This window comes from Ovis aries, chromosome 4 (genome assembly GCF_016772045.2).
Source record: "Ovis aries strain OAR_USU_Benz2616 breed Rambouillet chromosome 4, ARS-UI_Ramb_v3.0, whole genome shotgun sequence".
In the NCBI taxonomy this organism is placed as follows: domain Eukaryota; kingdom Metazoa; phylum Chordata; class Mammalia; order Artiodactyla; family Bovidae; genus Ovis; species Ovis aries.
Genome location: NC_056057.1, coordinates 121,249,964 through 121,265,525, shown reverse-complemented (window position 1 = coordinate 121,265,525; position 15,562 = coordinate 121,249,964). Strand labels below are relative to the sequence as shown.

Sequence of the window (15,562 nt, the reverse complement as noted above, 5' to 3'; positions counted from 1 at the left end):
GGCTGTGACTTCCCGATGCTTTTCTATCCAGTGTGAAAAGCTATTTTTGTTCTCAGTTAAACATTTCAGAGACTGCAAGTATCATGAATGCATATTCCCTGCTAATGGATTAGAAACTCAAAATATTTTAATAAGAGAAAGTGAAGGAAATAATGGCACAAAGCCAAGATGAGTAACTCTCTGCCTGGGTGCAGCTCCCACGCTCGCATGCTTTGGATGCCTGGTTGTTTAGGGAGTCCGAGAGGACGAGCGCCTCAGGGCGTGGGGCTGCCCGAGCGAGGCCAGGACAGGCCGTCCCGGGTGGGGAGCGAGAGCCTCAGCCCACCGACCCTCCGCGGCTCCTGCTAGCACGCCACTCCACGTCTCATCAGCCCACCTTTCTCCCCAGTTCCACAGCTGTGATTGGATTTCCTGCTGTCACGCAGCCAAACTCCTCCCTGGGTGCCATGCGTGCAACCTTTGTTGGTTTCAAAGTTAATTAAATTCAAGGGGAAAAACAGCCTCCTCATAAGCCGCATATGGTGAGGGAATCAGGAGGTAAAGTAATGGGGAGCGGGAGCCTGAGAAGGAGACACGGGCTTGAAGACCCCAGAGGACCCCTTGGATGACGGCCGGAGCCGTGACTGTGAATCTGCGAGGGGCTGGGGGGCACTCAGTGGTCTAAGCCTGCGTTCCTGGTGCCGCGAAACCCTGACCCAGCCCCGCTCAGCTTGGGACACCCTCTTACCATACCCCAGCTTCCACAGACGAGGTCTCCCCCGTCTGTGTTCCTCTCCCAGCAAAAGTCACCTCCAGCCTGGCCTGTGTATCTTCATCTTAAACCTCTTCTCTTTTAACCCTTGGATAAAGGGCTTAATACCACTGAGAAGGTTTAAGGAAGCCCCACCCTTATCATGGGAGCCCGGGGTTCCCTGAGAGCTGAGGGTGTCTGGAGCCAAGGAGCTCATCCTGCACCATCGCCTCGGCCTCAGGAGGGAGCAGCCAGGGCTGGGCACTCCACCCCATGTTATCTGCCTGCCCACCCGCCCCCAGGCCCCCAACCAGTCCTGCCCCAGACCCAGGGGCTCTCCTGGCCCAGGGGCTCCCCCACAGCACGTTAGGCAGACCCTGTCCTCCTGACTTCCCTCCTTCGCTGAAGGCCACCTGGAGTCTCCTGGTCCGAGGGTCCTGGCCAGCCTCCCTGCCTTCGGTTCCCACCTCCTGCCCAGTGTCCCACCCGAGAGCTGGCAAAACATCCAACAGCTCATAGTCGGCAGCCGTGATGAGTCTCTGTGGGCCCAGGAGGTCTCCTTCCCCCTGTCACCGAGAGCCGCCCAGGAGAAAGGCCCCAGGGCTGTACTCCGCTCGGCCACCAGGCGTGACTCAGTCACTGCACGTGGCTCCACGCCTGGCCGACAGCCCCTCCCAAGGACAGCAGTCCCAGCGACAGGCTGGCGTCCTATGCTGAGTGGACGCACCAGGCCAGGCACGCCATACGTCTCCCACATTATATATTTGCTAACATAGGTCTTAAATAAAGAGCACTTCTGCTAAATTTAGCCAAGAGAACTGTTTGGCATTTCAACCTTCCCATGCTTCAAGCAGACACATTTCTTCCATGTTATGCCATATTCCTAAAAATATTTCTGCAGCCTCCTCTCAGCTTTCAGACCACGGCGGCAACCCTCACACTGACCGCTAGTGCCGCCTCCCCCAGGGTCCCCGTCCCTAGCGTGCAGTCCTTCCGCGTCAGATGCCTTCCATCTCTCACTCCTAGGCCCTGTAGGACCACGATGTCCCCACGTCGGGGTGGGGCGGGAGGCTCGGCAGGGATGGCCTGCAGGGAGCGGAGGCCAGGATTGGAGCCCAAGGCGGGCCCACGCTCAGCTCTGTTACGGTGGCCGATCCCATTCTGCCTCCAAACAAGCACCAAGGGTGGTGTCTTTGCTTCACTTTGCATCGAGTGGCAGGAGGAAGCTTCCCAGGGTTTTTTTCAGGGCACGCGAGGGCACTCTCAGTGCATGGACTGCTCATCAGATGACGGGCGGCACTGCGTCGGGGAGGTGAGGCAGGCGGGGTAAGACCTGGGGGCTCAGGATGGGGAGCCCTGCCATCAGGGCTGGGTGCCCACCAGCCCCAGCCATACCCTCCCAGGCCCTCAGGAAGGGAGGCGCTGCTCCAGGGTAGGATGGGGGCAACCAGAATATTCGCTGGATAATCCTGTCTGTTTCACCACGAGACATACAAATTTCAGGACTGAAAGTCTGTAGTCCAAAGAGATAATTGAAGAAAATATGGAAATTAGCAATGTTTGTTTTACTGGGTGTTTCCGATCTGTTACAGACCTAGAAAGAGAAGACAGGCTTTCAGAGAAGCCCCCCTCCCCACTGTTAGGGTGGTCCCACCCGCCACTGGGGCGGGAGGTGGGCATGTCGGGGGCTGGACAAGGGCAGCGAGAGACTGCACACCCGGAAACACCCACGTGGATGAAGGACCGGAAACAGAGAAGCTGCAGGTTCTCTTTAGTGGCTTGGTTATATATTCTACTTCTTCAAACGTCAGCAAATACATTACTTCTATATTCAAATAGTTTTAAGTACCCTCGGAACAAATTTCTGCTGTTTGACAAATCATCTCTCAGTGACATTTGCCCCGACCCGGACTCTGTCGGGACAAGGGGGAGACTCAACCGTCAAATTTCCTGCTGCCGAGCATTTCCTGAGGCCTGTTTGGAGGCGACTTTCTTGCAGGAGTGCTTCAGGGAACCCAGCTGGCTGCTTGTCCTGCAGCCTCTGAGGTCTGGGGGGCAAGCGGCAGACACCCGGCCACACACACGTGCCGCCTCGGTGTGAGCAGCCCTGCTGTAACCCCAGCACCGCACGTCTTTGCGAAGCTGCTCCCTGGCTGCTGCCTGCGTCCCCGGCCTGGGGCACGTGCCTCCAAGGAGCCAGGGCGGCCCTGGTGGAGTGGCCCAGCCTCTCCCGCCCCAGCCGTCCTCTGTCCTTCCCTCGTCATGCTGGAGGCCTCACCCCTCAGCCTGGCTCCCTGTGGGCTTTGCCTGGTGTCTCTAGGGTCAGGTCCCGGTTCCCCGCCGAGCGTGAGGATGCTCGGTGGCAAAGCACAGGCTCCCGACCTCTCTTTCTGTCGCCTTTTCTTTATCATAAACCCTGTGCTTGAAATAGGTGTCAGTGGGAGAAAGCATTCAAAAATATCTACCACTTTTTTTTTTTAACCTCAGAAATGTCACATTTGGATTTTAAAAGAAAATCCATTCTCCTTTAACCCGTCCACACCAACAAAGGAGCGGTCCCTGAGGTAACTGAAAACAGGGAGCTAGGCACACTGTCCTGACACCCGTGCAGACAGGGACCCCAGGACCCCAGGACCCACGCCTCTGGAGGGTCGCGGGACCCCAGGATCCCTGCCTCTGGAGGGTCGTGGGACCCCAGCTCCTCCGCCTCTGGAGAGTCGCGGGACCCCAGGACCCCAGGGCCCCCACCTCTGGAGTGCCATGGGGCCTCCAGGACCCCTCTGGAAGGTTGACCCTGGCCCGCGCCCAGGCTGCCCGCTGCTCAGGGGTACAGTCTCCATGGGGAGTCTGCCTGTGCTGAGGGGGCATCCGTCATGGGGACTGTCTGGACCCTAGTCTCCTGCTCCTTCTTGAAGCCTCTGCTCGTCCTCAGGAGGACAGTGACCTCGGGGACAACGTGAGTGATGTCCCCAGGTGACCCCAACTTGCCGGGACCGGGGCCTGGTCATTTCCTCCCGGGACAGTGCTGTCTGAGCGCCCAGCTGGGCTCAGGTCCAGTTCCTCAGAGGCCCCGAAGGCTGCAGCAGAGACCGGAGGGGCCCAGCGCGCAAAGCCGGTGACCTGCGTCTCCCCTTTGGATGCACGGTGCCTCTGAGCCCCGCAGATGGGAGGAGGAGATGCGGTCAGCAGGAGCACGCCCGCCCGTCCCCCTCAACAGGATGCTGGTGGTCGTGCGGGAGGCGCTGCCTGTGGGGAGGCGGTGGGTGTGATTCCAGGTGCTCCATGAAGCAGAGTGAGCGCAAATGGAGCCTGACCCAGGAGGACTAGGGGCGCCGGATTAACAAGCTCGAGGATCTCTCTCCTCATAAAAACGGTCTTTATTATAAAATCAAACCAAGCGCCATAAATCACGTCTCGCGCTGTTACTGAGGGTGTTTACAGCTCTCAGATGGATTGGCTCACTGAATCCCCCGACAAGCCCATGAGGGAGAGCTGTGCCTTTAATCACCGCTTCACAGCGAAGGGACGCTCACCCCCGGGGTCCCCAGTGAGTGCAGAGTCCCCACGCGCTTGCAGGCTCCTGGGGCTCTTTCCGCCTGGACGCCCTGCCCTGTGCTTTCTGGGAGCATCTTCTCATTTGCCTCTTTGCCACCTGGATCCGTTCTTTCAAGAGGCACCTGTTAAGGTCTTCAGCCCATTTTTAATTGGGTTGTTTGTTTTCTCATTGTTGAGTATTAAGAGTTCTTTATATGTCTTGAATAACAATCCTTATCAGATGTCTTTTGCAAATATTTTCTCCCTGTATGTGGCCTGTCTTCTCATTCTCTGAAATTCTTTCACATGGTAAAATTTTTTAATTTTATTGAAGTCCAGCTTATCAATGATTTGGAGTGCCTTCAGCACTGTATTTTTTTTAATTTATTTTTTTATTGAAGGATAATTGCTTTACAGAATTTTGTTGTTTTCTGTCAAACCTCAACATGAATCAGCCATAGGTATACATATAGGGATTGTATTTTAAAAAGCATCACAACCCAAGGGAACCTAGGTTTTCTCCTGTGTTATTTTCTGGGAGTTATAGTTTTGCATTTTACCTTGACATCTGCAGGAGCTTCCCTGATAGCTCAGATGCTAAAGAATCTGTCTGCGATGCAGGAGACCCCTGAAGATCCTGGGTCAGGAAGATCCCCTGGAGGAAATGGCAACCCTCTCCAGTATTCTTTCCTGGAGAATCCCATGGACAGAGGATCCATGGGGTCACAGAGTTAGATAGGACTGCGCGACTCTCTACTTTCTTTGCGGCTATAGCCCATTTTGAGTTAATTTTTGTAAAAGTATAAGGGTGTGTCCAGGTTCATTCTTTCGCATGTGGATGTCCAGTTGTCCCAGCAACGTTTGTTGGAAAGACTGCCTTTGCCCCAGTGTGCTGCCTTTAGTTTTGGTCAAAGACCAGTGACCATCACGCAGGTCTGTTTCTGGACTCTGCTCTGTCCTGCTCGCTGACGTCCTTTTCTGTCCTTTCCGCTGCACCACTGTCTGATTCCTGCAGCTCGACGGCAGCCCAGCGGTTCTGTTTGGGGAACCCCCAGCTCTTGCTGCTGCCTGGCCTGCCCCAGTCTGGGGACAGCTGTTTGTCCTGTGTCCTCCCCTCTCTTGTGGACCCAAGGAGAGCTGTTGACTTCCAGTGTGTTCAGTGTTCTGCTCTTTGTTTGGATAGAGTGGTGACGTCCACGTCCTTATCTGAAGAACTGACCAATTCCTCTTAAAGGAAAAAGCTGAAACAGATGGGTAACTTGCCCTCAGGGAGGGGCCTCTGGAGGGAGGAGACACTAGGGTCTGAGTGGAGTCTCAACCCTGCACCTCGGCAGCCCCGCGTTTTACGACTGTTCCCCGGACTCAGGCCCCACCTTATAAGAGACGTGTGGCAAGGATATGCCTGCTCCTTCACAGGCCGTGGGAAGGAGAGAATGAATTAACTTTTGTGCTACATTCTGTAAATGGCAAAGCACCGTCACAATTAGGTTATAGTCAGAATCTTCTAATCAGAATGGGTGGGTCTTAAAAGATATTTGCCAACGACCCTCAGGAAGAAAAACTCAGTGGTAAGATTGTTACCAGCATGACGGTGAGCCTCACAGCCAATCCTGCGCTGGAACTGAGCCTGGACCGCAGGCCCCGAAGACAGGCGGGGCTGTGTTTCTGGTGGCCTCTAAAATGAAGACGCCCCCAGCTTCCATCTTCGAGGTGAGAAAAGGAACCTCCTCACATGGGAGACAGAGGCCACCTCCTGGCCCTGCTGCTGGTCCACAGGCTCCAAAACCCTGCCCTGTGCCAAAGCCGCCACGAGGAAAGGCCCAGGCTGGCCGGCCCACTCTGCGTCCTGCCATGGGCAGCACACACTGCCCGCTGCGCCCTCCACCTGCCGCCCCACAGGACGGCGTGTGTGGGTCCCTGCAGGGCCTTCTCGGAGGAGCTGGGAGACCCAGCAGGACCGGCGTGTTCGCAGCAGCTGCCAAGCGGAGTGAGTGTCGTGCACTGCTGAGGCCTCCGCGTGGAGCCCGGACGGCCCCGCCCCCGTCCAGTGTCCCCAGCGCCCCCACGCCCCCCACCCCAAGCCCCCCACCCATCCTCGCCGCTGCCAGCCGCGAGGGCTCCCTGCCCCTCCGGTGCCTTGGCCGCCCGGTCTGAGTCTGCAGGTAGAAGCGCAGGTCAGCGCTGTCTCGTCCATTTTCAGGGTCTGTGTTAGTCTTGTTCACCCAACAGGATGTTGCGTGTGCTACGTTTCCCAGAGACAGGGCCGTGCCCTGTAATCAAGTGGCTCCTATCCGAGACAGACGCTGCGCATCAACGGTGGTGTCCTTTGCATTCCCAGGGCCCCAGGTATGCAGGTTAATCATTACCGAAAGGTCTGGGAAAATGAATTAGCTTTTGTGTTACAAAGGTACTGAAGCATGGGGCTTCCGCAGGTTCAAAAGAGAGCACGTCAGGGTGTTTGTGCCTCAGCTGCGGGGTGAGGCGATGGGCCGGGCCAGGCTGTAATCAGAAGTTTCCCGAATCAAGTCTCTGGTCCAGCCAAGGGGCTTTCAACTCCTGATTGAAATCCACAGTAAGAAATGCGTTTCACACTGAGAGCCAACACAAACACTCCACAAAGCCACATTTTCCGTGCTGCCTTCTTTTAAGTGTTGGTTGTCACCTTCGGAATTGATTGCATAACCCACTACTGGGTTATAAATAGGGTGGCTGTGTAAAATATCGGCCAAACCTGGCCTCTCAGGAGAGAACGGGAGCTATTAATAGTCCCGGGGACAGCAGATGCGCGGCAGGCCTGGCGGGTCGAGCGGAGGCTCCCTCGCTTAGTTAGGACTCTGCGTTTGCACACACAGGCCAGGCCACGGGGCCCTGGGGAGGGCTCTGCCAGCAGCTCCAGGCAGCGGATGTGTGTGGACGGCTGGGTCTGCGGGGGACTCGCTCGCCACCTGGCCCCACACACCTTGGGGGTCAGGAGGCTGCCCCAGGTGACGGCAGGTGAAGGGGCGGCATCTCCTCCCAGCAGGCCTCGATGGCCCGGCGTGCAGGGCCTCATCCCCGCTGCCCACCGCAGCCCCGCCCACCCCCGCCGAGGCCCCGAAGCTTCGAGAAGGGCGAGCTCCCTGGCGTGTCCCCCTCGCCTGATCACGCGATGTCGGTGGCACCCTGTAGCGTTCCCCCAAGTAAATCGAAGTTTCACACGTGCGCCTGTGACACGGGACCATCAGAGCCTCTCCACTGGAGAGTCGCACAGAGGCCCTGGAAACATGGCCCCCACCTGCCCGTGGGTGTCCCTCTGGGGGGCACCTCGGCCGCACTGGGACTGACCTTTCTGTTCCCTGATAGTCACCTTTGCAGCTTCACCCCTCAAGATCAGGCGCCCCCAGCAAAGTTCTCCCCCCTCTCCACTCCCAGGAATCATCTTGTAGGCCTCAAGCTTAGTGAATCTGAGGACCCTCTGGGAAAACAAAAATACAGCGTTGAATATGAATGGGATGCATTAAGGCCTCCCTTCCTGCCGTCTGCACACCCAGAGACGCCCTAGCAGAGCCGTTCAGGAGGGACCCGGCCCCTGACTTGGGAGGGGCCCTGGCTCTGACCCAGCAGGGGCCCGCCTGCCCTCCTGGGCTCCCTGGGCTGAGTCACGGCACTGGCAGAGACGTGGGGTCCCCGGCCCCTGGCGCCCACTCTGTGCCAGGCGAGGCCGCTTTGTTCCGGGGTGGTGCTGGCAGCCAGAACTCAGGCCTGCCTGTTCCAGAAGCAGGTGCACGCCCTCCACTCAGCAGCGGGAGGACAGAGCAGAGCAGCCGCTTGACCGAGGGCTGCGGCTGAATTAGCTGCCTGACTGGGTTTTTAGGTTTGCGCCCTTGTTTTGGGACGACAGGGTTTTAACGGTTCAGAGTAAAGTGGCCTCTGACCCACATGCTGACGGACAGCGGTCCCGCCTCCCTCCGGCCCAAGGGGCCCCGCGCTTGACACGTTCAGCAGCAGAACCGCAGCCGGGCCAGCCTGACCCCCTCACCGGTCCTCCAAGAGATGCCCTGAGACCGTGAGCGATGTCTGCCCATGGAGGGGAACAGAGCAGTCGCTTCACAGGACAGCTCAGGCCACGGCTCTTGTGTGCGAGGCTCGTCTGCTGTTTTTAATGAGTTCTCTCTGTTCACCCAACATAATCCTCCAACACCGCTTGGAGAAGCCTCAGAGAAAACCCCAGAGGTCACCTTCCTCCTTAAGATGCCCCGGTCAGGACTAGGGGATGTGATGTCAAGTCTGAAACCCAATTGCATAAACTTGAGGACAACACCGTTGCAGGTCACACGTAAAGGTTTTCTGTTCGGCGACAGTGAAAAACTTACTGGGACTGCAGGGAAAACAGCAAAATCTGCAACAGATGCCCTCCGTGACTTTTCTGCCCATGACACCACAGGGGTCCAGATGTGTGCAGTACACAGGTTAGGGTGATGGACAAGTCTGAACACTTGGAAGGCTCTGCAAAGGCCGTGTGTGCAGACAGAGGCTGGCAGAGACTGCCAGGCTCATCCACAGTGTAGCCAGACATGGCCTGTCCGGCTCCAAACCCCGCACAATCAAACATCAGCTAAGCAGTGTGTTCTCTGAGCTAACTCCTCACGGACCACAAGCTTAGTGGATGCCCAAAGGGCTCACGAAGAAAAGCGTGAAGGGCTGCAGAGCATCCCGCGTGTTCTTTGCTCACCTTTCGTCGGCTTCAGGAAAGCAAGTCCTTACTGACAGTATAATTTAAAATGTCCTTTTCATACATCACTAGACTAGATGTCTAGTTCTAAGACTTCTATAAATTCACAAAGTTCATAAGAATGAGTTTGGAGAGGGTGTCATCCTATTATCCTGACTGGGTCACAAATGAATATTAAGTTCAGCCAGTCATGTGGAATAAATCTTTTGTGTATCAAGAAATTATTACAAAGGAGCGTTTAGATAAGTCCATCACCCTGAAAGGGAGCAATGCCTTCTAATTTCAGAGGTATTAGAAGGGGGGTGACCACTGGACTCGTTGCATTTCCCCCAAGTATTTGTGCCTTCAGCTCTGTTTCGTGAGGTTTGTGGTGCAGATTATAGGCGTTAAAAGGTTTCCCGGGTGGCTCAGACGGTAAAGCATCTGCCTACAATGCGGGAGACCTGGGTTCGATCCCTGGGTCAGGAAGATCCTCTGGAGAAGGAAATGGCAACCCACTCCAGTACTCTTGCCTGGAAAATCCCATGGACGGAGGAGCCTGGTAGGCTACAGTCTATGGGGTCGCAAAGAGTCGGACACGACTGAGCAACGACTTCACTTTCTTTATAGGTGACAGAAAATTAGGTATTTTCTCCCTTGGGAGCTTGCCAGTAGTTTTGCTGGGAACTGAAGGCTGACAGCCCATTACCGACCTCTGAGCAGCCTCTGCTCTCACATGTGGTTAGCGCGTAACGGGTTCCTGTTTCTGTTCCTCTCACTGCGCGGAGCACCAGTGTGAACAGGGAGGGGCCCTCCAGGAGGAAGGTGTGGGCAGCACCCACCCCCGTCCCTTCCCCGGGCGCGTGTGTGCACTTCAGAGTTGCCATTGTACCTAATGTACACCCTGCTTCTTCTGTTTTACAACGTATCACGTGTCATGAACCTTTTCTGAAGTCAGCCAGCATCCTTCAAAAACAAGATTGTTAAGGGAGTGTGATATTCTGTTTTATAAACATGCTGAGTTTAGTTCACAGCTTAGGTTGTCTCTAATATCTGATTATTTTTAACCAAACAAATCTGGGTGCCAATCTCAAATTCCTGGTTAAAGGACATGAAGTATGAAGAGGATGTTTTTAATTATGTTGTCAAACAGCTCTCCCTGGAGCGTGCTGGTGTGTATTTTCATTGGAAATGGATGCGATTCAGCTAACACCCTCACCAGCAGTTTCATATTCTTTCAACTATCACCAATTTTGTAAACAAAAATAGTTACCTTATTATTTTCACTGTACCTGGTTGACCCCAGTGGACTCGGGCTCCCCACAGGAGTCCTGTGCCAGCGTCCCTGTTGGGCTGTCCTCCTCCCCGGCCGCCAGTCTTCCCCGGGATCTGTCACCCCAGCTGTGCCTTCCTGCAAGGCGCTTCTTGTTCTGCTGCTCACCACAGAGGCTCTGAGCTGAACATACAGGCAGAGCCCTCCTGACCGGCAGCACCGAGGGGCCTGGCAGATGCAAACACGGGTTCTCCCAGAAGGAAATCCTCACCCAGGCCTCCCAAATTCCCGGAAACCAACCCCAAAGATGAGCTCACGCCTAAGTGTACAAACTGCACAGGGAAGCTTCCTAGGTGGCACTAGTGGTAAAGAACCCACTGCCAACGCGGGAGACAAGAGACACAGGTTTGACCCCTGGGTTGGCAAGATCCCCTGGAAGAAAACATGACAAGTCTCCCCCGTAGTCTCACCTGGGAAATCCCATGGACAGAGGAGTTTGGCAGCTATAGTCCATAGGGTTGCACAGAGTTGGACACAACTGAGTGACTTAGCACGCACACAAAGAAGAAGGCACTGTGAACCAGTCAGCAGATCACAGTGACATCATATCCCCAACACTGGAGACAATGGATTCATCGAGCACAGAATACAAATAAGTGCATTTTTTAATTTTTTTTTTTCAAGAGGAAATTGAAAATAACCAAAGACAAGACATTCCAAAAAGGACCTGCTCTGAGGGGAAAAAATAGACCTAAAATAATGAAAAGCAAAATATACAGATCTGTTGCATTCCTTTATGCTAACAATGAAATATTGATATCAGAAAGAGAAAATTTTAAAATGACCTCTTTAAAAATTGCATCCAAAAAAAATATATATGGAGGAATAAGACTGACCAGCAGTATGTAAACTGAGAGCTTCCAGATGTACTAACTGGATTTAGAAAAGACAGAAGAACAAAAGATCAAGTTGCAAACATATGCGGGATCATAGAAGCAAGGGAATTCTTTTAAAAATCTACTTCTGCTTCATTGACTACAATAAAGCCTTTGACTCTGAGGATCACAGCAAACTGTGGAGTATTCTTAAAGAGATGGGAATACCAGACCACCTTACCAGCCTCCTGAGAAACCTGTATGCAAGACAAGAAGCAACAGTTAGAACCAGACATGGAACAACTGACTGGTTCCAACCTGGGAAAGGAGTGCGTCAAGGTTGTGTATTGTCACTCTGCTTATTTAACTTCTATGCAGAGTACATCATGCAAAATGCTGTGCTGGATAAATCACAAGCTGGAATCAAGGTTGCCAGGAGAAATATCAACAACTCAGGTATACAGATGATACCACTCTAATGGCAGAAAGTGAAGAGCTAAAGAGCCTCCTGATGAGGGTGAAAGAGGAGAGTGAAGAAGCTGGGTTAAAACTCAGCATTCAAAAACTAAGATCATGGTGTCTGGTTCCATCACCTCATGGCAAATAGATGGGAAAACAATGGAAACAGTGACAGATTTTCTTTTCTTGGCCTCCAAAATCACTGCAGAAATTGGCTGCGCCCATGAAATGAAAAGACACTTGCTCCTTGGAAGAAAAGCTATGGCAAACCCACACAATGTATTAAAGGCCCATATGGTCAAAGCTATGGTTTCTCCAGTAGTCGTGTGTGGATGTGAGAGCTGGAGTATAAAGAAGGCAGAGCGCCAAAGAATTGATGCTTTCAAACCATGGTGTTGGAGAAGAGTCTTGAGAGTCCCTTGGACAGCAAGGAGTTAAAACCATCAATACTAAAGGAAATCAACCCTGAATATTCACTGGAAGGATTGGTTCTAAAGCTGAAGCTCCAATACTTTAGCCCCTGATACAAAGAGCTGACTCATTGGAAGAGACCCTGATGCTGGGAAAGATTGAAGGCAAGAGGAGAAGGGGACGACAGAGGGTGAGATGGTTGGATGGCATTGCTGACCGAATGGACATGACTTTGAGCAAGCTCCAGGAGATAGTGAAGGCCAGGGAGGCCTGGTGGGCTGCAGTCCACGGGTTCGCAGAGAGTCGTTCATGACTTGGAGACGGAACAACAGCAACAAAGGCTGACCAAGAAGGTGAAAACTATAAAGCGGCAATAAAGGAGACTAAAGATTATCTTAAAAATGGAAAGAAGCCACACGCTCTTGGACTGGAAGATTGTCATTAAAGTGACCACACTGCCCAAAGCGATATACAGATTTAATGCAATCCCTATCAAATTACCCATGACATTTTTTACAGAGCTAGAACAAATAACCCTAAAAATTATATAAAACCATGAATGGCCCAGAACTACCGAAGCAATACTGAAGAATCAGAACAAAGCTTGAGACATAACCATCCCAGACTTCAGACAATACCACAAAGCTACAGTAATCAAAACAGCATGGTATTGGCACAAAAACGGAACTATGGATCAATGAAACAGAGCCGAGAGTCTAAAAACAAACCCACGCATCTATGACCAGTTAATCTTCAACAAAGGAGACAAGAACATACAATGGAGAAGAAACAAGCTCTTCAGCAAGTGGTGTTGGGAAAGCTGGACAGCTGCATATAAATCAATGAAGTCAGAACACTCCCTCATACCGCACATGAGAATGAACTCAAAATGACTCAGAGACTTAAATGTGAGGCAGGACGCTGTGAGACTCCCAGAAAAGAACATGGGCAAAACGTTCTGACATAAATCACCACAGTGTTTTCTTAGCTCAGTCTTCCAAGGCAATAGAAATAAAAGTAAAAATAAACACGTGGGGCTTAGGCTCATAAGCTCTTGCACAGTGAATGAAAGCATAAACAAAATGAAAAGCCAACCTACGGACGGGGAGGAAATATTTGCAAATGACGAGACTGACAGGCTTACTTTCCAAAATATGCAAATACTTCATGCAACCCCAAAACAGTAAGACAGACAACCCAATAAAAAGAAATGACCAGGAGACCTAGACGTTTCTCCAAAGAAGACATACAAATGGTGAACAGGCACGTGAAAACACACTCAGCATCGCTAATTAGTAAAGAAATGGAAATCAAAAGTACAGCGAGGTATCACTTCAGCCTGGTCAGAATGGCCATCATTGAAGATTCTACAAATAATAAATGCTGGAGAGACTGTGGAGAAAAAGGAACCCTCCTACATTGTTAGTGGGAGTGTAAGTTGGTGCAGCCACAATGGAGAACAGCGTGGAAGCTCCTTTAAAAACCAAAATAGAGCTACCGTATGATCCAGCAATCCCACTCCTGGGCGTATATCTGGAGAAAATTCTGATTAGAAAAGAAACGTCCATCCCAGTGTTCATCACAGCACTGTTTACAGTGGCCAGGGCATGGAAACAACGTTTGTCCACCAGTAGGTGAACGGATAAGGAAGAGGCGGTGCCCAGGTGCAACGGAATGCCACTCTGCCTTAGAAAGCATGAGATGACGCCATTTGTAGCAGCATGGAGGCGCCCAGAGATTGTCGTACCAGGTGAAGTAAGAAAAGACAAAGGTCACACGGTATCGACTGTATGTGAAATGTAAAGTATGATATAGATGAACTTATTTACAAAACAGACGCAGACGCAGAAGACAAACATGGGTAACAAAGCAGGTGGCGGGGGCGGGGGTGTATAAATTAGGAGTCTGGAACCAAGACACGCACACTACCATCTGTAAAACAGGGAGGCAACAAGGGGAATTCTGCCCACTGTTCTGTGATAACCTATAAGGAAACGGGTGTGTGCGTGTAACTGAGCCGTCGCGCAGTGCGTCTGAGACCAGCACAACACTGACTCAATCACACTCCAGTTTCACACTGAAAGCCAGCAGATTCATCAAGGAGCAAAACCAGATTCAGATGAAACGCAGTCTCTGGGACCGGGAAGAAAGGTCCAAAGAAACGGCCAGGACACAGCAGAGGGGTGAGGGGGCAGGCCGTGGAGGGTCCCTGGGATGAGCGGCAGCGTCACTGTGCGCGCAGCCCCAGCAGGAGGGACAGACCCCGGCCGCCCAGGCACCGTGGACAGAGGGCCGTCCCCAGCCAGGCTGCTGCGCTGAGCCCGGGAAGCGCCCAGCCGCTGAGCGTCTGCAGACCGCGCGCACGCGGGCTCCTCCGCGCCTGGGCCTCTGGGGATCCAGCGCAGAGTGCGCTCAGAAACGCAGGGGGAAGAGACGGTCCAGAAAACAAGCCTGATGGGCTTTTTCCTGATGAGGAAAAAAGGCCAAGAAGGGAAAACGCAGCCGAGACTGTTTGCATAATAAAGGAGGCGGGCAACTACAAACAGGGTGATGGGGCGCCGGAGGGGGAGCAGCGCAGCCAGCAGGGAGGCGGCTGCAGGAGGGGAGACCGCCGGCGACCCCGCCGAGACCCGGTACCACACCACGTGTGTTGAAGGTACACCGCGGGCATCAGGCCCTCGGAGGGCCCCGGCGCCCCCGGGTTTCACTCGGCTGTGGCTGCGCTTCTGGGGTCTCTCGGCAAGTGTGTGTGCCCATCACTTCGTTTGCTGGGCTTTCGGTGGGCGTGAACTGTCATTTTCCAACTGTCCAACCTGAACTGTAGCTGCAGGTGACACGGTGGCAGCTGCTCCAAACGTGCCCGCCCTGCCTGTGACCCGCGTCAGCGTGGCGCGCGGGACAGACCCTCCAATCCGGGTTCCCGCGGGCGCTGCTGAGCCTGTGCATCCCCGCTTCCTCCCTCGCAGGCTCGAGGCCACACCGTGACCCGTCCCCACACACTGACCTGCGAGCTCGGGGTCGCTGGAGGCAGGGCCTGCTGTTTCTCTCACGCTTAGCTCTGCCGTCTCCGTGCACTTAAGACCCAGATCACACCAGGGGTCCATGGTGGGAGCCAGGAGCCACGTGCCATGGAGGCAGGATCCTGCTCGTCTTCCCGGGTCAGACCCGCCCAGTTCTGCTTGAAAGTGGCCATTTCTGTGGGCAGGGTGACCTCGGGGAAGACCACAGGCTGGGCCCAGCACCCACCCGGGTGGGCTTCTCCGCCCAGAGACGAGCACGGGCTGCAGAAATGGGTCCCTGTGTCTGGAGGGCTGACTGCTCTGGGCAGGCCTGGAGGCCCCTCCGAAGGTGCTGCCCGCTGTCCTGCTTCCCGAGCTTGCCCAGCTGGCGTCCTCCAGAAAGGTTTGCCTTATGGAGACCGGGCCAAGTGGTTCATTTGCCGTGGAAGGGAACAGGTGGGCGTTGAGTGTCGTTTCTGGCTCAGGGCGGAGGTGGAACTCCAGGATATTACTGCCTCTGTCATGCCAGCAGCAGCAGCCCCCAGCCCCTCCCGAGGAGGAGGGCCCGCTGCGGCTCACGGATGCATCTCC

At 53.9% G+C, this 15,562-nt stretch overlaps 1 protein-coding gene across 3 annotated transcripts in view; it reads left to right on the top strand.

The window, feature by feature from the left end:
* VIPR2 (vasoactive intestinal peptide receptor 2) overlaps nucleotides 1–15,562 on the top strand; it is a 66,403-nt gene that overhangs the window by 25,230 nt on the left and 25,611 nt on the right. The window lies entirely within an intron of this gene.